This window comes from Cupressus sempervirens, chromosome 7 (assembly GCF_028749045.1).
Source record: "Cupressus sempervirens isolate cs-2001-9-10 chromosome 7, ASM2874904v1, whole genome shotgun sequence".
In the NCBI taxonomy this organism is placed as follows: Eukaryota; Viridiplantae; Streptophyta; class Pinopsida; order Cupressales; family Cupressaceae; genus Cupressus; species Cupressus sempervirens.
In genome coordinates, this window is record NC_143124.1 from 66996109 (window position 1) to 67019805 (window position 23697).

General features: G+C 36.0%; 1 protein-coding gene and 1 pseudogene across 2 annotated transcripts in view; both read right to left on the minus strand.

Annotated features, from left to right (window-relative positions):
- LOC149545509 (putative disease resistance protein At4g11170) overlaps positions 1-23697 on the minus strand; it is a 43360-nt gene that overhangs the window by 13683 nt on the left and 5980 nt on the right. Inside the window, exon 3 of one of the 2 annotated variants that reach the window (XM_089790682.1) lies at positions 18646-19196. The exons of the other annotated variant lie outside the window; for it this stretch is intronic. The gene's annotated coding sequence lies outside the window, so the exon portion shown is untranslated. Of the gene's footprint in view, positions 1-18645; positions 19197-23697 lie in introns of those variants that run through there. 2 annotated transcript variants of the gene reach the window in all.
- LOC149545510 (histone-lysine N-methyltransferase ATX5-like) lies at positions 13680-22467 on the minus strand (annotated as a pseudogene).

The following is a 23697-nucleotide window of genomic DNA, read 5'->3' on the forward strand; positions in this document are numbered from 1 at the left end:
TGATGCTCAGAAGCCAATTCGAAAAACTGATATTCATGGTGGTTCCTAGTGTGTTGGTGACAACTGCCTCAATATGATAGAAACATTTATGGGCCTATGCTTTATTACAACTCTGTATATTCAAATACAAGCGCTACATTGAGATGCCCCTACGCTCCTAACGCTATCCATTTCATGTGTCTGGCAAAGAATTGTTGACTGTGTTTTTGTGTGCTCATAATTTAAGTGTATGAAGCTCTGAATGAGAAGGGTGAAATATTTCTATTCTATAAGGTGCCCTATCTCAGAATGTCTTCCAGCTAAGGAAGCAATTGATGAGCACATGAATATACTGAGAGGGGTGGTGAATCAATATATTAACAAAATTTACCAATTTAAAACTTTATCCAAACAATTAACTACAAATGCTGATCTGAACAATTATGCACATGAACACAATAACACAAGATTTACACAGAAACCCAATGAGGGAGAAAACCACGACAATAAATGTTTTTACATAAATTGTTCTTTTACAAAGATTTGCAGGCTACTACCTACTAGAGGCTACGACCTCTATATTTATGAGCACCGAATCATTGGAAGCTCCAACTCCCACACTTTGCAGGCTCCAACCTACAGGAAGCTCCAACTCCCTCTACTTGTCTTCATGAGCACCGACCCACTGCAAGCAAACTTCTCTTCCACCTTGTTAATGTTGCTCCTACATGCTTTTGTTTCACAACTTCTTCATCATATGAATAGATGCATTCTTCTCCCTTGAAGTTAATTTTCAATCAAGTTGTATATATAACTTTTTATTCTTCTTAGACTTTCTAAAGCACTCTATGGTAGATATATTAAATTAGATAAAAATCTAAATAAATATATATATAATTTAATTTCTATTTCACGTCCTTGGCCATAGATGTGAGTATTGCCGATTAATCGGTGATACTAGAAAAAATCGCTATTTTTTGGGGCCGGCGATTTAGTCGCCCCAAAAATCGTGATTTTTTTTTCAGATTTTTTCAAAAAAAAATCGCAGATTAATAGGCGATTAATCGCCTAAAAATCGTGATTTCTTGGAAAAAAATCGCTCGTGCCTGGCAGTCACATAAAGTGACAAAAAAATATTTTTTTTTCATTCGGTTTTTAAATTGCTTAGGGCATTTTGGAGAGGAGAGGATAGAGGAGGAGTTCTTGGCAAGCAAGATGCGGAATCAAGTGCATTTGGAGGCCTTTTGATTCGATTTCTTCGTTACTAGGGAAGTGATTTGAATCTTTGTTTTTTATTTTTGCAAGATATTGTATCCTTTTTTCTTGCATGTAAATGGATAAAAATACATTCCTAATTAGTTAGGAATGCATTTGATGAATGTAAGCAAGATTAAATGCATTCATTTGCATTTTTTCCATTCTAGATCGAATTTATGTTAGAAATTTGCACTTTTTTGAAAAATTTGAAACCTTGGCAACTAGTTTGTTTGAACGTTATTTGGATTTCAATTTATTGGCGTTGTTATTGGAATGTTGCTTGAATTCTTTGTTTACCTGTTAACTTTGATCTTGTTATAATTTATTTATAGTTTTTTTTTTAAAATTTGTATGCGTAAGGCAGCCCGCAGCAGTTTTAAATGGCAGACAAATGGCCATTGACTCCATGCCCGTCAGGCTACATTGGCACCACGCCAAAGAATGTGAGAGATCGGGCATGGAAATATGCCTATGAAGCACCCGATGAACCAACCAAAGTGATTTGCATTCGATGTGAAAAAGTAATATCCGAGGGCATTTACCGGTTCAAATATCACATCGCAGGGATCTCAAAACATGATACGAATCCTTGTGAGAGTACAACAGAAGAAATAAAAAGGTTTGCAAATGCCTTGCTCGCAACTGGGGAGCAAAAAAAAGTGCAAAGAGAGCGGAATAAATAATTTTGCCAAATTTGCCCCTATTGAGCAATTTTTGCCATTCTAGGCTTATCAAGACCTAATTGATTAAATTTGACTCAAACTTAAATCCTACCTAACCACACCTCCTAAACCTACCTTGGGACTTCATATTTAGTAATAAATGGTTGGTTAGACCATTTACAAACCAAAATTGAGTTAGGGTTTTGCCTTACTCCAAAGTGCTCTTGCACCATACTGCCCCTACAAGAACCTTAAGTTACGTATGGTGAGAGGAACTCCTTGCCAATACCATACATTTTGAAGTTACTCTCAGCCACCCAAGTTGCCTCAACTTCAGAAGTATCCTTCCATTTCACCAGATGTTCTTGGTACACCTTGTTTTTTGTGCTCTTTTTCACCCCAAAATCCAATATCTCCACTTGTGGTTGCTTCTTCTCAAGTACCTGCAAGTCTGATAAATCATTTTGTAACTCTATCAAATACTTCTCTTCACCCATATCAGGACCCTTATATGGTATCAAGTTTTTGACATTGAAGATGGAAGAGATAGACATGTCTTTTGGCAGATCAACTTTGTAAGCATTGGACCCATTATTCTCTAGCACCTCACATGGCCCAATCCTCTTCACCTACAACTTGCTAGGGATGCCCTTCTGTAGTCTAGCTTTGTTCAAGTAGACCATGAGAAAATCCCCTATCTGAAATTGTAAATCTCTCCTCCCTTCATCCTTATTTTCCTTTAGCTTTTGCTTTACTTCCATCAAGGTTTTCTCAACCTGATCATGTATCTCCTCCATAGATTGAACAAAATCATCAGCATGCCCACTAATGGTATCTTATGCTGATAGGTCCCTCAACTCCATGATGCCCCTTGGATGTACTCCATAGACTACTTGGAAAGGGCTCAAGCCTATTGTCCTGTTCTTGCTATCATTATAAGAAAATTTTGACTAAGGTATGACTTGCTCCCAACTCAGCCCATATTCTTTGGTAAGACACCTTAAGAGGTTGCCAAGGATCCTGTTAATGACCTATGTCTGCCCATCTGTTTGGGGATGGTAAGCAAAACTATGAGCTAGGTTTGTGCCCAATCTACTCCATAGGGTCTTCCAAAAGTGACCCATAAATTTGACATCTCTGTCAGCCACAATGCTCATTGGCAGTCCATGAATTCTGACCACCTCCTTGAAGAATAGATTAGCTAGTTGTATGGCTAGCATCATGTGTTGTTTTACATGGGATGAAATGGCTCATCTTGCTAAATCTATCAACTACCACAAACACACTATCTAGTCCTGACTCTGTCCTAGGTAAGCCCACTATGAAATCCATGCTTATGAATTCCCAAGGCCTATTAGGAATGGGTAATGGTTGGTAAAGTCCTGCATTGGATCAAGTGCCCTTTGCCTTCTGACATATGCCACATTGTTCTACATATCTTCTTACATCTTTTTGCATCTTGGGCCAATAGTAATACCTTTCCACTAGGGTCTTGTTAAGGCCAAAATGCCCACTCATACTCCCATTATGCTTTTCTTGAATGAGATTTTTCCTCATGGATCCTCTTGGGATGCACAAATGCTGACCCTTAAACAATAACCAATTTTGCAATGTATATTCAGAAAATTGGCTATGAAAATGATTCTCATAATTAGTACATACCTTGTATGCTTCTGAAAAATTAGTGTCCTCTTCATACATCTCCTTGAATCCTTCAAGCCCAACACTCTGCAACTTGACCTCTTGGATAGTAAGTAACCTTCTACTCAAAGCATCTACCACCTTGTTGCTTGTACCCTTCTTGTGTTTAATAGTGAAAGTGTAGGACTACAAGAATTCCATCCATTTTTATATGTCTCAAGCTAAGCTTCTCCTATAAATTGATAAAACTTAATGCTTGGTTGTCTGTGAAGACAACAAACTCCTTAGGCAATAGGTAATGCCTCCAATTCTTAAGGGCTTGAACAACTGCATAGAATTCTAAATCATATGTTGAACACCTTGTCTCGGCTTCACTAAGCCTCTCACTAAAAAATGCCACAGGCCTGCCCTCTTGGCTTAGTACTACCCAAACTACTATGTTGCTAGCATCACACTCTACCACAAATGGCTTCTCAATACTTGGCAAAACCAATACTAGTTGAGTTGCCACCTCCTTTTTCAACCTTTCAAACTTTCATTTGCAGTTGTCCATATGAATTTGGTCTTCATGCCTCCCTTAATGTTGTCCATCATAGGTGCACAAATATCACTTAATTTCCTCACAAGCTTCCTATAAAATTGTGCTAGATCATGAAAACTTCTAACCTCTATAGAAGACCTAGGAGTAGGCCAAGTTAAGATTACCTACCTTACTCATATCCATTTTCAGACTTCCTTGGGACACCACAAAACCCAAGTACACTAGTTCCTCCATAGATTCACTCTTCTCAAGGTTCACTGTCAACTTCTCCTCTTGGAGCTTCCTTAACATCATTTCCACATGTTGCATATGCTCCTCTTTTGTCTTGTCATCTAGATACACAACAACAAACACTCCTATGTAAACCTTTAGGACTTCATTTATAACTCTCATGAAGGTATTTGGTGCATTGGTAAGACCAAATGGCATTATCAACCACTCATAGAGACCCTCAATAGTCTTAAATGCATACTTCCACTCATCACCCTCCTTCATTCTAATATGATAATAGCCACCCTTGAGATCAATTTTAGAAAAGTATCTAGCTCCTTCAACACAGTCCATTAGATCCTCTATCCTAGGAATAGGAAATCTATATCTAATTGTGATTCTATTAATTGCCCTAGAATCAGTAAACATTCTTCACTTACCTCCCTTTTTAGGTGCTAGGACAACTGGTATTGCACATGGACTGATGCTCTTCCTAATCAGCCCTTGATCAAGCAATTCTTGGACTTCCCTTGCAATCTCCTTGTTCTGCTCTAGTGTCATCTTGTTTGCAGCCTTATTTGGCAAGGATGCACCTGGTATGAAATCAATTTGATGACTTATGGCTCTCTTTGGGGGCAATGTTGGTGGTGATCCATCACATATAATGTCTTTGAACTGATCTAGCAGTCCTTGTACCTTTGCAAGCATAGATGTTTGTTCTGATGTCTCCTCTTCCCTTGGCTTCACTATGACAACATTGTTAATGTTTGGTAGCTTCAATTGGATAAACTGAGACTAAATTTGAAGTTACATATATGTGATATATACACACACATACACATATACAAATATACAAATATATGTGTGTGTGTGTGATTTAATTAAATAATAAATTATATTATGATATATTATATGTATATATATATGTATATATATGTATATATATATATATATGTATTGTTAGCATTTTAATGAAGGGACATGTCTCCTCTTGATTTATTATCAATATAAATAAGAGATTGTTGCAAAGTGGAAAACACATACCAGACATTAGGGCAGTGCTATTACATTTGTAGCGGTCTTTAGAACTTAACATGGTATCAGAGCAGAGCCTGGGAAGTAGATTTCAATAAAGTAATTGAAGACTGGAAGTGTATCAATCCATTTTCAAATTGAGTGCTATTTAGAGGCACGGTCTAATTAATTTTCAGGGTTGTGTGTTTGTTTGAGCTGTCCAGCTTGGATGATATGCCTCCAATCAGATCTATTAAGGGGGTTGTGAGCAGTCTTAGCAAAACCAAGCATACAGGAAAACCAACGACTTGAGAGATTAGCATAGAATAGAAATAAGAAAGATTATGTGGCAAGTTCCATTGGTGTGCTAGGCCAGCTTAATTAATAACAATACTACATTGTGGATTTAGTGATATCCCTATATACTCCAGCAACATGGATATCGTTTACCAAATAGGGAGCCACTCAATGAAAAAGTATTTCCAATATACAGTTGTTATCAATCATAGTGTTTCAAAGGATGTTGCAAAGGTGCAATTAAAATATCAACTAAATAAGCAGCGATTTGTAGTGATACAAGTTATAAAGGAGGCGATGTGTCATAAAAAACGCAGTGAATAAGACAACATGAGTTTAGAGTAAACTGGCAAATAAGTAGTGATTGGTCAAATATGATAGGTGGTCATGACTATAGTTTAAGCACTGATTTATAAGTATAATAGCAGCGATACAGATGATACATGGCGAAGGAATACTGTCCAAAGTTTTAAACCATCATATACTTGCTAACAATGCTAAAATATTCAGTCAGAGATTTATGGTGGTTGTTCTCAATTCTCACACAACTAATGCAGAAAACACAACCTTAAAATCATCAAGACATGACAGACACAAACACCATATAAGTTAAGGAGAAATCCATCGAATGAGATCTAGCATGGAAGAGAAATTGGAAATAGGGAAAATCAGCAAGTATTGGCACATGTCTTTACATAGACTTTAGTGGCATAAGACTTCATCAAAACGCAATAATGGTTCACACCCTAAATAGAAATAAGACAGAGACGTGGTCCCTAGAAAGAGAGTAACTACTTCACATTGCCCACGTGGAAAATTCAAAACGTTAAAGATTCTTATCGAATGATAAAGAGATAAAGAGGCATTCCAAGGCATGAAGGTAAGTACATAACTTTTGTTAAGGTCCTTATTATCATAAGGCATTATGAGTGGTATATTAATGTGTCATTGTTACTAATTTCATAGTTATATTATATGAGATAGTATAATCAAAATATATAGTGATTATATATATCTATATATATATACAATTTATGTATGCGATTAATAAATAAATATTATGTTGAAAATATAGATTAATGATATATACATACAAGATGGAATGTATATGTGCATATATATTCAATGTATAAATTTAAATTAGATATCTTGGAATAATGGGGATCATTATCAAAGTAACATTAGTGGAAACAGATGGATTATGATTATCTACATTTTTTTGAAAAGATCTTATTTAAGTATTATTGTAGTCTCTCTCTCTTATTTTTAGCTTTCATATAAGAGTTGTGTGTCTTGATCTTTTCCTATGAGAATGTTATTACAGGGAAAAAAGGGGAGATTGAGAGGGAGATTGGCATTTCATTAGAGGCAACCTTGAAAGAGAGGGAGCGAGATAGAGGATATGATTTAGTCAACCTTCGTTGATCTTGATCATATTGATACAGAGGAAGTAAACCACGTTGTGATGGATTCTCCAATGATCAATAAGTTATAGCAGTCAAGAGGACAGTGATTCATGAATATACCTTATGACTATGATTTTGATGGGCCTACCCCTATGTACATCATGAGCAAGTGACGACTTTCAAATGATCATCACTTGTATTTGGAGAAGTTGTTGTAAGGTGATGATCTTGTAATAACTTGCATGACGAGATCTAACAGATTGAGTACATGGTGAATGTCTACCATTACTCTGAGTATTTGGTGAATATCTTTGATATTTTGGGAATACTCTCGATATCATATGTGATATCAAACCTTATTTGAGTACTTGGTGAATATAGAATGTCGATATTCTAGAAGGCCAATACTCTTGATATCAGATGTGATATCAAAATCTTTTGAGTACTTGGTGAATATCGTTGATATTTTGGGAGGCTAATACTCCTGATATCAAATGTGATATCTAAATGTTGGATATCTTCTGATCAAAGATATTCTTAATATATGTCTTGTGTTTATCCTCCCTAGCTAAGAGGGAGTGTTAATGTTTGGTAGCTTCAGTTGGATAAACTTTCAGACTAAATTTGAAGTTACATATATGTGATATATGTATATATACACACACACATATATATGTGTGTGTGTGTGGTTTAATTAAATAATAAATTATATTATGATATATTATATATGTATATATATAATTTTATTGGTAGCATTTTAATGAATAGACAGGTCCCATGAAGGGACATGTCTCCTCTTGATTTATTATCAATATAAATAAGAGCTTGTTGCAAAGTGGAAAACACATACCAAACATTATGGAAGTGCTATTACATTTGTAGTTGTCTTCAGAACTTAACAAGCATACCAGACTCCTTCACCTTCCCTTAGGTCCTTGAGGAACTCTTTCCCACTCATCATTAATGTTTTAGCAGTAGCCTTCTCTACCTTGTCTTCTTCCAACAATGATTGTATTCTATAGGTGACACCATCCTTCTTGAAAGAGTATTTTTTTTCCTTCCCATGATGCACTGCCTCTCTGTCATACTACTATGGCCTTCCTAGCAGCAGATGGCAAGCATCCATTGGAAGTACATCACATAAGATTTTGTCTTGGTACTTGTCAATAGTGATGTCTACCCATACTTGTTCATTCACCAAGATCTTTTGCCCCGTATTCAACCAAGTCACTGTATAAGGGCATACATGTGGGATTTTTGTTAGACCATGCTTCTGCACTGCCTCTTTCGATATCACATTATCAGTAGACCCTGAGTCTATGATCACCTTGCATACTTTGCCAAATATCTTGCATGTGGTTCTAAAAAGTGCTCTCCTTTGTTTAGCTTCTTCCTTCACTAGCTCCTTAACCAACACTCTCCTCAACATTAGGTTCTCACCCTTTACGAGTTCAAGATCTACTTCCCCTGTTTTTTGTCCATCTTCCTCTTGGACATAGGTTATCTTCTTCTCTCCATAAGATGCTAATGCCTTCTCTAGACACCTCTAGGCAGGATGCCCTAACTTGCCACATTGATAGCATTTCATGTTGCTAAAATGTGATCCTTTGCTACTATTCCCATACCTTCCTCTACCACCATTGTTGGATCCTCTTCCTTTGCTGTAAGCTCCTCTTTGACTGGTCTCACTATTTTGCTCAGTCCATTTGGATTCTTCATTACTCCTCTGTCACTAGTCCTTCCACTAGAACCACCTCTTGAGTTACCTCTGAAGTCTCCACCTCTGCCCCTGCCTTTAGAGCTTAAGTCACCCTTCTTTCTCAATTTATCTTCTACCTTCCTAGCCATTTGGAAACAACTTTGCAAGGTAGTAAGATTTAACTCATCTTGTATAGACCACTTAAGGCCATTTAAGTACCTTGCAACTTTGACGCTTTCTGCCTCTTGTACCCTTGACCTTAGAGCTAGTTTTTGGAACTCTTCAGTGTAGGTAGCCACATTAAGATCCTTTTGCTTGAGACTCTGCCTCTGCTTATGAGTTTGAATCTCATTATCCTCTAGTAAATAAGTCTTCTTTATCTTTGCTACCATAGCCTTCCAATTGGCTATTGGTTTCTTCCCTTCACTCTCTCTTTCCTCTTGCACAAACTTACACCAAGTGAGTGCTTGTCCCTTCAATCTTGACTTTGCCACCCTTACCTTTTGAGCCTCTTTTGTCCCTTCACATTCAAAATAATACTCAATGCTCTCAATCCACTCTAGGACCACCTTTGTTCCATCTTCCCATGGAACAGTGAAACATTCTCAAGACTCTTCCCTCCAAAGGCTTTGAGGAACGGTTCTTGATCACCAAGGGAAGGATCAAGTTCAGGAATCTCATCTTCCAAGTCTACCTTCTGCTTGCCCTTACTGATGCTAATGTCTTCATCTTCTTTTTCCTGAGCTACCTCTTCCCTTTAATTCAATTTGTCTTTCGTCTCTTTTATGGCTTCATCTAGAAGCCTAGTTTCCTCTTCCATGATCTTCTTCTGCTCATCTACCTCCTTAGCCAATTCTGCATTGGTAACCATCTTTGAAGACCCACTTGAAGCCTTAATCTTATGGCTCTGATACCACTTTGATGGGGAGCTTCTTCACTTAGAGCCAATTTGTTCTACCAAGGCTATCTCTCAACCTTCTTAGGGTCTCTTCTCTAACCCTAACCTAGAGGACTCTCTCCCAATCCCCTTTCACCAAGAAACTCACCAATCAACTTAGTTTCCACTCTTTCTTCAAGAATCCAAACTATGCACTTCTTGGCCTATCAAGCCAAAAGTCGACAAATTACCATGAGCAAAGCAAAATCAAGTTTGAACCTCCCTTATGAGGTTCTTGTCCCATTCCAAACCATTCTGTACCCTTTTGACAAATCTCAGACATCCACAAATCCAATTTTACCCTATTTTCCCTTGTAGCCGTAAGAGCCCCTATTAGCCCTCCTAGAAACAAGGAACCTTCAATATCTTGAGAAATCTCTTAACAAGGCCTATTGATGCCTTCTAGATTTTGAATCCAATTGACCTAGGCTCAAAGATTTACTAAGTCTTAGGTCTCCATGGTGTTTGTATTGTACGTTTTCAAAAAACCCTTATTTTGAGGGTTTCAAGGGCAATGACAGCAACTAGGCTCCTAACACAAGAAAATCTTCACTCTAGACTCCCTCCTCTAGTTCATGGACACTAGACTCACCATACTACCATTTCCCAACCAAGATTGGCATGTGCCATTCCTTTGTTTATTCTAAAACTCACTTGCAAGCATTTTTGCACCTTGCCAAGCTTTCACTTGCTTGCCTAGGGCTCGCTTGCAAAAATGGCCAGCTGACTCCCACAACCTCCAAAATGGTTATTTACAAAGTATATACAGACCATTACTTGATTCCCAAAGGCCATAGCTTTTCAACCACTCGAACTCAAGCTTTGGTCATTTTATTGATGTCTACTCAAAACCAAACAGCAGGAAGCCCAAAACTAAATAATTTTCAAAACCTTATTAAATGAAAAATTTTGATCAAAACAAGAATGTAAAGAATTAACACATGAACCCAAGTATCAATTCCATTCAAAACAGCAATCAGTTCAATCAAATTTTTCCAAAACATCCTTCAGACCCACGTTTTCTGTCAGCAAATCCTTCTTGTTTCATCAACTATCCGTACATGTGATTCAACCCACCCTTTGAAATGAGTTGGAAGATGCTTATATAGACTCCCTCTAACTAATCAGACCCTTGGGTCGAGTTACAACCTCCTCCTTTGCCTTTTCCTAGAAAAGTGCAAAAATTGCCATTGCAACTTTGCAAAAATTGCAAAGTTGTCAATGAGCAATTTTGACAACTTTTAGCAATTTTTCTTTTTAGGCCTCCAAACTTGTCTAGTTTGGTTTCAACCAACATAAAATGGTTCTAAAACATCTACTCACCTCTCTTAGACACGTCTTGCTCCATTTTAGGCATTTTGCCAAATTTGCCCCTATTGAGCATTTTTTGCCTTTCTAGGCTTATCAAGACCTAATTGATTAAACTTGACTCAAACTTAAATCCTACCTAACCACACCTCCTAAGCCTACGTTGGGACTTCATATTTAGTCCTTATTCACTAAATGGTTGGTTGGACCACTTTCAAACCAAAATTGATTTAGGGTTTTGCCTTATCCCAAGGTGCTCCTGCACCATTTGCCCTCTAAATGTGATCGCTCATCTTTCATAATATATACTTTATATTAATCGCCTTTGTCTTATGGTTTTTGTTATTTCATAGCCTTGGTTGCAATAAAACATTGAATATCAATGGGTTCTTTGTGTTCAGAATATGCATTTGATAACTTGGGTACATTAACGTCGATGACTCCTCTGTATTCAGCATATATACAGTTTGTTTCTCATGATAGCATCGCTCTCTATCCCCGCCCATTCTCCATATGTATTATTATCGCTGACTGGGATACTTACTCCGCATGATTTCTAGAATATAAACAATGGCTTTGTCTTCGTTATTTTTATTTTTTTTAAATCATTATAATAGTTCTCCTTACTAGCGAATGTATCCTCTTCTTTAACAAAAATAATCCACACTTAAGATTTAATTGCTGCTTCATATTTTTAATTGTATGATCTTTTGATTTTTCGTTGGAACCCTTATGCTATTTTTTTTTTGGCTTATTTGGTAGTTCTCTTACATACCATTGTTCATTGTTTGAATATCCCGTCACTTTTCCATGTGTCTTTATGATGCATATGTTGGATGTGTCTCTTATGTTGGCTTTTGAAACTTGTTTATCACTGCTGTGTATTATTCACTGCATTGGCATATGTTTGACTTTCCTTGCACACAACGACTCCAGTCAAAAAGATGTTTTCTATAATATGTTCTAAAGTTCTGATGCCAACCATGACCCCAAGCCCTTTCCTTTGTGTTACAACGCTGCACACGATACGTCTATAGCATATACAACTTACCACTATGTGACTCTGATTTTTGGATAACTTGTATAGCTTCTTTCTATAGGGCGACTTACACTTTCTACTGTCTATCACACATGTATCTTATCTTCCTCCAAATTGCATCCCTTGTCATCTCTTCTTTACAAAAATCATTTATATTTAAGTCCTTATAAAGAAAGTCACTGTTTGTCTTAATGCAGTCACAATATGTCTTTCACTACAGATATTGTATCACTTTCAGCTAATACTGTAGTCACTATTCTTTAACTGGAATACTGTTATTATAAAATTGTTATTCTTTATTGCTGTGTCTAATTTCTTATCTGCTCAAACAAAAGTAGACACCATTGGTTCGTTCTTGTCTTGTCTTTCCATCTAATTCATTCACCAGAAACTATTCCATAATCGTTGATGTATAGTTCTGCTGACATGTTCTGAGTCCTTTAATCTGAATAAACTGTTGCTATGATTGGTCTCTATAAGTCATCAATTTTGGAATACATATGATGTTTTGCTTTTATCGTAACTCCTTAATTCAATGGGCTTTGTCTTCCATACCTGGCATGGTCTGTTTACTTCTACCATTCTACAAATGATGACTTTGATAATTACTTCATACAATTCTTTATTGTAACTTAACTCCAATAATATCTCATTGCTCCTTTGGATGATAATTGCTCCTCAATTGAATATTATTATATTACCACTGCTGAATATTACCATATGTGAATTGCTAATATCATTTGTGAACTCGTCATTGTATTGACTCTTCATTCTTTGATCTGTCAATACTGTATAGTTCCTACATATGTGCTTACATAATGATGATCCCTTTTTCATATTTAGTTTGGCATTGCATCTTTCCTTGAAATGCTGATATAAACTTCGCTGCTGGCATTCTCCTTATTGCACAAATGTATCAATCTTTGTCTTGACATTTATGATAGCGAACATTATCTTTCGTATTATTGACATCAATGACAATCATTTCTATCAGCAATAGCACAACGTGTATTTCTGCAGAATTCATATTTTCAAATCCTTTCATACTTGCTGAGTGTACATGGAGTCAGAGATCAATATCGATATTTATACAAAGAGGCATTCTAATTTCAATAATTAGAGAACATTTTATTTCCCTTCCATAAGGACCAACAGATACATTATCAACATGAATATCCTTAAGCATCCTCAGTCCATCACAGAATGTACCAACCAAAATGTTTTAGTTATAGATGCCAACTCTGAATTATTTCCTCTTGCTGTGCAGGCCTTCCATATCATTTCCAGAATCATTGTAGTGTTCCTTTCACATCAACCAATATTGGCTGCTTGATCCATCTTCTTTTGTTTTGATTCAAACTTGTTTGCTTGACCATTTTGGCAGATCATACTAAGATAGATATATTGCTTTGGCAATTCTATTGCTATCCGTTTTCCTCAACCTTTAAATTGCAGTCATTCCCGCTTTGCCATGATGGGCCGTAAAATTACTTAGGCCCTTCTGGCTTGAAGCCTAATATTTGAAAACATATATTTTCAATGCATTCTTCTTCCATCTTCAGCAGAACATCACTCTTATGACATGCTTGTTTCTAGGACATTAGTGATGCTTATAGTTTTGTTTGTGTTCCTGAGACCTTAATTTCTAACACTGTTTCCAAAATGCAGGTCTCCAATTTTTGCAAAAAATCACGCCACCATCACACCTGTAAGAGGTATATTTGAGCTCTTCAATTTTATACTATCCTTCCATTTTTTTTTATCCTTGATCCAGTATGTTTTTCCCATACAGAAGGAGATATCCTCTTGCCTTTTCCACATTGAGAACATTCACAAAACATCAAATGTTGCTTAGGTAAATATTTTCCTTGCCTGATCAGATGACAGCAAGATGATCTGGCACAAGAACTGAGCTGACATGTTTACTGGATTTAATTGACATCCACTGCTTTTGAGATGCCTCAATACTCCACCCTTTCTTGCAATCAGGACAGAAATATTCAACATCTTTGAGATCCTTCAGATGTTTGTGGCTAATTTTATCACATTCAGCATGAATCCAAATCTAATATTTGTCACATCGCACCCAGCTGCCTTCATCTATAGCATGCCACAGTCTTGCAAATCCCACAGTATTGTTTGGACTTGAATAGCTTAAGGCATTGTTTACAAAGTGATTTGTTCAGATTGAAATTGTTCTTCTGCTTCAATGCTACTTTTGAAGTAATCTTTCCACCACAGCTATTGCACTCTCTTTTGTTATCATTTCCTGTCCATTGCCCCTTGCTGGCATCAACAACTTGACTAGCATTCCCCTAGCCCTTTAAGAATCCTTGTGCTCCCTAGTTCAAGGTACTATCAAGCGAGCACTCCAGATCTTTTAAAAATCATATTCTGCTAAAATTTCTTCTTCAATTGCCATTTTGAAGTCACTGAGTTTATTCCTATGTCGCTGCATTTGACCTTGAAATCTTTCCAGATGCTCCATGAAAGGAAAAAAAATCCATCCCTTTCCCCACCCATGCATATCCCTCTCTTTCTCTTTTCCTGAAGAGTGGCCAGAAATATAACATAGCATACAGTTGCCCGGGACCATAAACACTAAGCACTTTATCTGAAGCCTCTCGGATGGGATCTATGATTATAGCAGGCCAGGGAGGATCCTTATGTATGACAGATTTAGCGCAGACTATATTGCCTAAAGACTAGTGGATTCAAATCCTTTCGCAACCCCAGATGTAATTTTCTTTAACCACAATGCTCAGTTCACTGTTCAAACTTGCTGATTCAGATGTTCTCTGCAAAAATTGTGGGACTGTTGTCCTATACTTATTTTCTAAAACCACATTCCATTTCATAGTATGATTGACAGTTTATGGAAGTGCAAATTCTTCTGGAAATTAGTAATCATTTTGGGTTTTTCTGTGAACAAAGTAGAACCTTATGATAATTTTAGCTTTATGGTAGGCTGTCTGGTGATAATTGTACCTAAGAAAGGAGAATGCATTGCGTGAGTCTGTCCATCCTCAAAGCATTTCACGCCTTTAGATTGGCTAATTCTCACTTGTTCCACTATAGATTGGCTAATCTCTATCATCCAGATTGTTTCATTTAGTATTACCAGTAATTTCTGCTATGTTGTGATGTGTCCCCAAGTCCTCCATCAGATTAATAAGTTTTAACAACTTCCTTCTGAAATCCATTTTGCGGCTCATTCTGCAACCATTTTATGGTATTCCTCGATGTGGTGTCTCTTCTGGCACCCTATCAAACAATTTGCATGCTTTTCGCCTGCCAATGGCATTTTCATCAATGTTTCTATAGACTTTGCAACATGTCTATTTTGTTTGTGTGCCATCAGCTATCACGGAATTAAGTCAAGAAGTTTGATGCCTTGGCTATATTTGGCCGTGTTACATAATTCCTTGAATGTGCATTCAGTCAAACAGAACTCCACATTCCACATGCGTGTCTACCAAGATGATGGATTAGCTTAAAGCATGTCTATTTTGAGCCTGTGTTTTGGCGTGAGCAAGAAAGATATTATCAAAGATTGTCAACTTCAGCCTCTACACCAGCCAACTACACTTGCAAGAATGTTTTCCTAACTTTTTAATGAACCAAAACTTCTTGTTCCATATTCTGTCAAACGATTCACGAGTGTTGTCTGTGATAGCACATTTCACATTCTTTATGCTCTAATGGACATACATAACCAGTTTGAAAATTTCCATTACGTTAAGGATTGGGACAGCTTGATGAAGGGTTGAAAACTCAACTTTGTATATGTTGATTACACTTAAGACATCCAAAACCTCCTTTCATTATATTCGTTATGTGCATAATGTCTTGTGATGGTTGTGTATTTTGTCAAGTAGATCATGTGCACTGACTGTAACTCCAAATTTTTATTTATTTTTTAATCTGTCGTCTTGGTGCAAGCATGAAGATAGCAAGAAAGCTCAATGCATTTGCTTAACGATTTCTAAAGTTCTTTCCAACATGGGAATGTACAATGTACTCCATGAAATGACATACGCCCAAGGCATTCTATCAACTAAAATTCAACAACATAGGATTTTATTCTTTACACCTTTGTCTATGCAAAGAACTTTGTATTTATCTGGGAGACTTCTAAATGCTTTTCACCAAATTGCTCTATGCTGATTTCATGCTCACTGCCTTTATTAAAATCGAGTGCCTTGTTTATTCTTTTTGTGGATGTTATCTGGAGCGTGAGGTCAGTAACCGACATGAGACGAAGGCTTCCAAAACCCCTTACTGCGACTCATCTGCATGCAACCTTCCTATTCACACCAGTGTTTTTGAAGTCCTCATTTCATACAAGCAAATAAAATGGGAGCAAGGTTGCACCATTTGGCTTTACACCTGCAATTTCATTGAGACACGATTTGCATTTCTTATAGACATTCCGTTCCATGAGGTGACATTTCTTTGGAGGATCAGTAAAAAAAAAACTCATATCAATATGGAAAACTGCATCTCAAACTTTGTTCATGGGTAATTAATAACCAATTCTTGAAATAACCCTGGGTTATAAAGTTAGAAATGCTCAAATTTAGGGCATTTAAAACTTCTTTTCAGTTATGTATGCTCGTTCTTAGAGCACTTGAAACTTAAAACTAGTTATGAGTTTGACTTATTTTGTGCATGAAGGTTTTGATTTTGATTTTCTTGAGCATCTTATTAAAACCGGTTATGAATGCTCATTTTTTGAGCATTGAGAACTTAAAAGTTATAGGTACTTGATTTTTTAGCACCAATAACTTATTTGGTTGTGTGCTCAATTTTTTAGAACTCAAAACTAATTTGGTTATGGGTGCTCAAATTTTGAGCATGTACAACTTTTTTTTAGTTGGAATTTTGAAAATTTCAAGCAACTAGGCATAACTTTGGGAGTTTTAACCCTTTTTCCATAGAAGGGCTCTTTATCAATGCAAAGATTCGAAAGATCTGACCATAAATTTTAAAATTTTGACCTAACAAGGCATGGGGTGTTAATGTTATTATTCTATCAGATAAATTATATTATATATATGACAAATATTTAATATGGAATAATTAACTTATATTGAGTGAAAGAGAGAGAGAGAGAGAGAGAAAGCGTGTGTATAAATCTTGTTATATAATCATTGTAATATATTGAGGGTATATTACTTGTGTTATAACTATAACTAATGTAAATTAATATATTAAAAAGACATGCCTCTTTATATCACATATATATTCATTCATATACTAACTTAGAAAACACATAAAATATCCACAAGTGCTATTACAAGTTACAGAAGAGATTAATCAATACTATTTTTTTAACATGGTATCAGAGCAGGTTCTTCTACCTTGCTGTAAAAAATGATGAATAATAACATTGATTAATTCCAAGACACCAAGACTTCAATCAAATAAAAACAGAGATGAAGATGTAAGGCAGTGATCTCAGTCTTTTTATAAGAGTCAACATCATCCATGTACGAAACAGTGACTGCATCAAAGTCATCAATGAAGGTACACCTTGATGTGTATATTAATTGAAGGTCAGATGTAATATTGGTGCAGAATGTCTCAAGAGAGCTTGTTCCAGGAAGCGGGAAAATTAACATTTTACCAACCTAACTGTAAAAGGAGTAACCAGAAATTGGTTCGATTGTACACAAAAGGAAAAACTTTTAATTTGTCTTATTGAGAATCAAAGCAGCAATCATATTTGGATGAGTCAGAAATATGATTAGACAATGACTCAATCAAGCATGGCAGTATTGGAAATTACAAAAGCAAATACTAAACAATATTATTGACCATATTAACAATAACCAACATGAAAGACTAATGAAAGACTATTATAATGGTGGGGATTATATGTGAAATCTATGCAATGGTGTATAATATGTTGTTAACATATAATATAAAGGCTGCAGATGGAAATCTAACATAAGCAATGATATATAATTAAGCATTTCAGAACAGTATTCTTAATATTGGCTCATTATATAGATAAAGATCGATATCTTCAAAAGAAGAATCACATATAATGAGGTTGACAGTCAAACATATTAAGGCCATATGATCCAGTGTACTAAGATGTATTGCTACCTAGATGATATCTATCAAAATTTCTGCAATATCTGTCAACATATTAAGACCATATGATCCAGTGTACTGAGATATGTATTCTTAATATTGGCTCATTATATAGATAAAGATCAATATCTTCAAAAGAAGAATCACATATAATGAGGTTGACAGTCAAACATATTAAGGCCATATGATCCAGTGTACTAAGATGTATTGCTACCTAGATGATATCTATCAAAATTTCTGCAATATCTGTCAACATATTAAGGCCATATGATCCAGTGTACTGAGATATATTGCCGACTGGATGATATCTATCAAAATTTCTGTTAATTCTGGATTTCCAAAAAATGAAATTGGATGCTCCTTCCAATCGATCTTCAACCTTCAAACCAGGCACCATGATGGAAATAAAAAGCAAGATAAAAATCTAGTCCAGCCTTAAGTATAATAAACCAAGCTCTGATACCATGTCTATTCTGGACTAGAAACAGAAAAGCAAAAATCTCCATGTATCCTGGGAAAAACCCTCTGCAATGAGGGAAACAACCCAGCCCCAAAAATGAATCCTTTATTTATTTCAAAATTTCCTTACAAAAAGTCAGAGCTACAGCTCCATAAATTCATGAACAAAACACTCCTTTGTAACACCTCCGATCAAGACTTGAAAAGTCAAAGATGCAGAATACATAAGAGAAAACAGTATCAAAACTTCCTGGTGATTGAACACAACAGTGATAAGAGAACCGCTTGCTGAGAGCATATATACAACAGATATATGAACCCGTGTATCAAGGGGAAGAAATAATATTGTGCCGTTTTTTCACAAGAAGGCTTATGAAAGAACAGATAATAACAACCATCAATCCGTAGCTGTGAGATAATACTGAAGGAGAAAGTAACTGCTACCAATTCCATCATAACCAAAAGAAAGAATGGTAATGAGATGCAAGCGTTGACAGGAGAGTGAAGGCACACGTTGATAACCGTTTCTATCAAATTTCCTTTATGAGATGACTCCCTCTACAATATGAAAACGGAAGGAGAAGGTAATAGTTGCCGGCAGCTATACGTGACCCAGGATAAAATATTATATAAAATATGAGACACCTGTAACTCCAAAAATGTGTTAAAACAATTTTTCATTTATAAATCATAATTTCTAGAATTTCAGATAAAGCTAAAATATTTAACAATCTCTGCAATATCTTCAAATGGTAGTGACTTTACAGCAGCAACATATCAAATTTGCACATACATCAAGAACAGTGATTAAAATCTGAAATTCCTATTTTCTATAAAGCTGATACAAATCAACATAGAATAGAAGTTCAAAAGATCCACAGTAGGACAGAGCAAAGTAACTGCCTCCTAGGGTAAAGTGAAATCAAATTCGGGTGTTGTTATAAAGCCCTGTGACCATTGAAAGAGTAAACTAAATAGAATGGAAGAGAAGCCACAACCGATGTATGATCTGTAATACAGAGTCTGTATAGCTTACCTGTTGAGTATCACAAATTTTATTCAGACTTTGAAAAAATGCAAGCCATGGCTTATACAAAATGCAAACCGCATTAAAGAGGAAGTTGAGAAGATGGACGAGAAGAGCCACACCTCCGGATATTATGAGCAAAAGAGTGGAGCTTTGCATTCAAATGAATTTACTGAGTGGACGAAGTTATAATAGAGAGATAAGATCAGGTAAATAATAAAGAAGATAAGTGTCTTCCATTCTCGTGATGCTCTCATCCTGCCCAGACCACAACACAATCAATTGAACCAGAAAAAACTAATGATCAACCTTTCTTGGTGGAAGACCAAAACAACAGAAGATGACACAATAATGGCAGCTCTCTTATTTTATTTTGAATGATATTAAATCGCTGATGAAGAGAGAAATCATTAACCCTCAATGCAAAGAGTAAATGAAGTGGCATGAAGGGCGTTACAAAGGCTCGATACCGCCAACAAAATAAAAATCCAAAATAATAACCCACAAACACAATTGATAAAATGCCTATTGATGACGTGAGAAGAGAAAGCAATGATAGGCCCAAAGAAATTAGGGCGAAGATAAATAGCTGAGATCATCATCAGCGATAGCTGCCACATAGGACAGTCGAATGACTAGGATTCAATAAAATTTTGATGCCAAGAAAATAGATACGAATATGGATCCAAGATGGCACATGATAAAATGAATAAGACCGAGGAACACTGATTTCATGACTGCCACTTAATAAACATATCACACGCTGAAACAGTAGTGATAGAAAGAAGTAGCAGCTCCCGATCAATTGCAAGATTCTTATACAGATGATTATAGCAAAATAAATTATATAACCAGACCATTGGTGCAGATAAGTCTAAGGCACTTTAGCACAGTGCAAATATAAAAGAGGCCAATTCAAGTCATTATCACACACAAACAAAGCAATCTTATCTCTGCCAGTAGCAGCAAACTACATCCCCATTAGCAACGATTTTTATTTTTTTTTTGTCAAAGGAAGGCAGAAAATTTATCTCCTTAATTGGACTGCGAATTGTTTCAAGGTACTGGAGTGATATACAGATTAGTGGATCAATAATTAGAAGTGGGATAGAAATTTTTGAGAGGCTATAATTATGGGGGAGGGAGGCAGATTTCCTTCAATGAATCAGATTTGGAAGGTGGGGGAAATGCTAGACATTGAGTGAAAGAATAATCAGAATTATATTCAAATGAATTTCAAATCTTTACTAACATGGGAGATGAACAAGTCTGAAAACAAAATAGTGAAAGATGAGTGATCATCGAGGATTATAAACTCATGGTATGTTCTGGCCATCAATGTCAGAGATGAAGTCTATCATATATGATGTGATACAAATTGTTCAAACGATAAAAGAGTGGGAATTTTACATTGTGCGGGGATAATAAAAAAATGTTCCATTCCCACCTGGACCAAATTTAGAGGGGAGATGTTTCATTCTAAAATAAACAAAAAAGGCATTTTATGACTTTATGTCTATAGACCTTTATGTGCAGATAAGTATTTCTCATCTTTTAGTAGTACACTTATCTACTCATTGTAGTCTCTCTCTTATTTGTGCTTCTATATGTGCTATAAAGAGTCATTTGCCTTAATATTTTCCTTTTCCTCTAAGGATGTCCTTGCAGGAAAGAAGATTGGAACATCAGGCATGCTACCAAATATTGTACAAACTCAATCTTATGATAGTAGCTTCAAAGAAGTTGTGATTTAGAATTCATTAATCATCTAATGATTATGTTGGATAATGTGAAGCTCTTGAAGCAAATATCCTTGATGATTGAGATTATGAGAGGGAGTCTGACAGTTCATTATAGGCAACCTTGGACAAAAAGAGGGAGCAGATAGAATATATGATTCAGTCAGAAGACCTTATGCTATCAGGATACCACTTAAACTAGGGAAGCATGACATGACATGCTGCTAGGTGGTTAAAAGGATGATAACATATTCAAAGGGAGTCTGAAAAGTTGATTTCAGAGGTTATAAGGTTAATATTTCTTCGTGAATAAGTTCCAAGTGCAATCCCTTGTAATACATTCTTATCTATGAGAGATAAGTTTGAGGTGAAAACCTTATTCTCTGATATGTTTCATGGTGGATGTTATAACACCACATGACAGTATCCGTGGTGACTTCATGTGAACTTTTCTTGTCATATGTGTACGGGTTTGCCCCTTGCGTACATCATGAGAAAGTGACGACTTTCAAATGATGTCACTTGTATTTGGAGAAGTTATTGAAAGGTGACGACCTTACAATAACTTGTATCATGATATACATTTTGTGTAAATATTGAAATAAATCATGAAAGGCTTTATCTTATAAATCAACAACTAGGTATTAGATGTTATTAATTTGACCATCGACAAGTTGTTTGTATAGATATATTTTAGGTACTTGGTGAATATCATTTAGTTGATGTTCTAATAGGCCATTACTTAGAGTACTTGGTGAATATCATTTGATTGATGTTCTGATAGGCCAATGCTCATGTTACCTAATATGATATCAAATAGTAATTGGTGAATATCATCTGTTGATATTCTGATAGGTCGATACTTATATGATATCATATATTGGAAATCTTTTGTCAAAGATTTCCTATATGTGTTATTCTTGAAATATTACCTATGGTGTAATATCTATGTGTTTTAGTCTTCTTCATTAAGAGGGAAGGTTAATGTTATAGTTATGTTGGATAAATTATATTTAGCCAATAGGATTTCACCTGGGCGATAGCCCACCACGAAGTCCTCACGCTGCCGCTTGTGACAGCCAGGAAATTCAGTTCGCAGCCCTAATTTCCCACCTTCGACATCTTTATGCCAACCCCCATTTGTTGACATGAATACAAAGTCTGTCAGGTCTTTACGGGTGGTCGTGTCAGTTTGTGTGACCTCCAAGGTGATGAGCACAGAAGGGTAGTATTGAATTCATACCATCAAAACAAATGGCTGGAAATTTCTAGAGCTTTGTTTCTGCAATGAGTAGACAGAAATGGCAGGTTATTTTGCAGTTTTCATTTCCCTGTTGTAAGATTTCTATAGATTAGAAAGAGGAAATTACTTTGTTGCTTTCTACACAATGCATTAAGGCAGGTTATATATCATGATTTCAAAGCATCAAACATCCTTCTAGATTCAGTAGGTGAATAGTCAGATCTTTGGTCTAGAATATATTACTCTGTTGTTGATATTTTTATTTTTGGCAACTGCTTTCTCCTATTGCAGAATTATAATGCGAAACTCTCGGATTTTGGGCTAGCCAAGGATGGTCCAACAGGTGATAATACCCATGTCTCCACAAGGGTTATGGGGACTTACGGTTATGCTGCTCCTGAATATGTGGTGACAGGTAAATGATTTCTAATCTTCTTCTGTGTGTTTTTTAGGGCTATTACAAGATGTTATACAATGAATTTACTTTTGATGCTTTCATTGATAACATGCAGTGCTTATTTTTTGTTCAACACATTTAGACAAGTGGGATTTCTGTTTTGAGCAAGGTTGTTTGACTGCCAAGAGCGATGTACACAGTTTTGGAGTGGTTTTGCTAGAGCCATTGTCTGATCATCATGCAGTAGAGAAGAACAAGCCTTGCGTTGAACAAAATTTGGTGGAATGGACTAGGCCTTACTTGAATGATAAACACAAATTGTTCCGTGCAATGGGATTGGAGGGTTTTTTTTTTAAATGGAGATTCAGCTAGAAATGCCCCTTTTGATTATGCTGACTTACACATATTTGCCATACATTTCATTTCCTTCAGCAACTTGGCAACGCAGAAAAGCAAATTTGATGTAATGAAGATATCTAGTGAATCAATTAGATGTACTTTTGAAATTGCGCAGACCTAGCTAGCTGGTAGTGGTAGCTATACATTAGGCAAGCAGCGCATGTCTCTTTTAAAAAACTAATGAGGATGACTGCAACTATAACGACAGTTTAAATGGCATGCTTATATATTTGGGGGCTGCAGACTTTGAAATTTGTCAAGAGAGATTTTAATTGTTCAATTGCTTTCACTAGCTCAAGTTTAATTGTTCTCTGAACTTTTTTTCCAATGGAACAAAAGAA